The sequence below is a fragment of the Miscanthus floridulus genome, chromosome 12 (genome assembly GCF_019320115.1).
Source record: "Miscanthus floridulus cultivar M001 chromosome 12, ASM1932011v1, whole genome shotgun sequence".
Lineage (NCBI taxonomy): Eukaryota > Viridiplantae > Streptophyta > Magnoliopsida > Poales > Poaceae > Miscanthus > Miscanthus floridulus.
The window spans coordinates 82,904,601-82,906,451 of NC_089591.1; positions in this window are offsets into that span (position 1 = coordinate 82,904,601).

A 1,851-nucleotide genomic window follows, 5' to 3' on the forward strand; every position below is an offset into this window, starting at 1 on the left:
GGCAGGCAGGCGTAGCAGCTTGTGCACGAGGCGGAGCAAGCGCGGGCGTCCGGATGGAGGCTAGCCTCCGTACGTCCGAGCGCTAGCCATTCCGTATGTCTAAATACATAGTCAAAAATTTCAAGGTATATATATATTGAAAAGCCAGAACGATTTACAATTTAGAATAGAGGGAGTTGAACCTTGATTTTTTTTTCAATTGTTAGACACAAAAGTATTTACTCGAAATAAATCATAACTTTAGTCTATATCTATATGGATCCGAATCCAAATTCAAATCCAAATAGAAAAGGATAAGAATAGAAATCACCCTAATATAAAAAAACACTAAGAGTTTATAGGCTCTTTTGTTTTTCTTACCTAGTTTAATTTTATTTTTCATGGATTTGAACACAAAACACCTGTCCTGTTTTTTTCATCCATCGAGCCGTGGTACCGTGTCAATCCGTTTTTTTCTTTCCTCTGTTTTTTACAAGTGTGGCTTTTTGTTTTTTTTTTCACGGTCAGTTTTCTTTTTCTTTGCGTCTTTTTTTTCCATGTTATGTTTTCCTTAAGAAGGAACGATGGGAGTGAAGAAGTACGGAAAGAGCCGACTTAATAAGTCTAAGAGTCAGATTTGACTTGCAGGCAAAATAAAATATAAAAAGAAAATATGTATTCCTATAATGAGAATCATATTTTTCATGAATAATAAGTATTTATATGTATAGCGTATTACAATGCATTGAAATTTGAAGAGTTTTTTTTTTTCAAAATTCACTTTACCATCGTGGATGTATCTTTTTCCGCCATTGTTTTAGCAGTTCCTTGCTGGAAGATGGTGCTTCTCCTGATGATGTGTTTTTCTGTTGACGTATTTTATATTAGTAAAAGAATTGATCTGGTCATGTAGACCCTGAACGAATAAGTGCTTGAATTTTTGTTTTGTCTCGTTGGTTGCCTCTCCTGGTTTTTGTTTTATATTACTAGCAAACATATCCGTGTGTTGCAACGGAAGAAAAAAAAGACCTATCAAACATTTATCGAAAATAGAGATGGGAGTGTTACATGTCTATTTCTCAATATTTCAGTTTACAGTTCGATCAGTTGAACCATTGGTTGAAGCAAGTTCTATTAATAATAAATTTTATTCTTAATCAAAACAATATTAACAATTTAGTGGTTGAATTTTTTTAGAACCTTGAGATCTATAGGCTCAGATGTTCTGTTTGGTGCAACTTAAGCTGTTTGTGGCCAAGATAAGTTGAAATTGAAAGCCAAATGGTATGCTTTTTATAGCTTTTTTCTAGCAATACTTCTCCCCACAACACCTATTTATATTAAAACGTAGAAACTGGATCAGACCAACTTATTTGACCGCCTTTTGCATCATTTGTATAGCTTCTTAGAGAAACAATTTTTTCAATGCTTTACCAAATAGGGTGTTTTATTAGTCTCTCGAGATGCTTATTATAGGAGTATGATGTGTGAGTACATTCATAGAAGTGAGCATGCGTGCATACATAAGTATCTATGTTTGAACTATGGTTCGTAAATAGATATTATCTATTTTTAATGTTTATAAGAAGAAATTGGGCATACTTAAAAAGAAAAGAAAAAAATTAAAAAAAAATCATGGAACGGCTGACGGAACTTGAAAAGAATTGGATGCGGAGACGGACAGATGTTCACCGAAAAAACGGATTGAAGAGAAACCAAAAAAGAAAATGAAAGAAGCAAATGCGGTGACAGATTGGGGAACAGTAACTTAAAAAACTGTCGGGAGAAACTCCTGGATGCGAGACGGACGAGGTCTTATACAAAAACTAGAGCCACGGGGAGAACGTCTCCACAGTGTTTTATTAAGAAGAA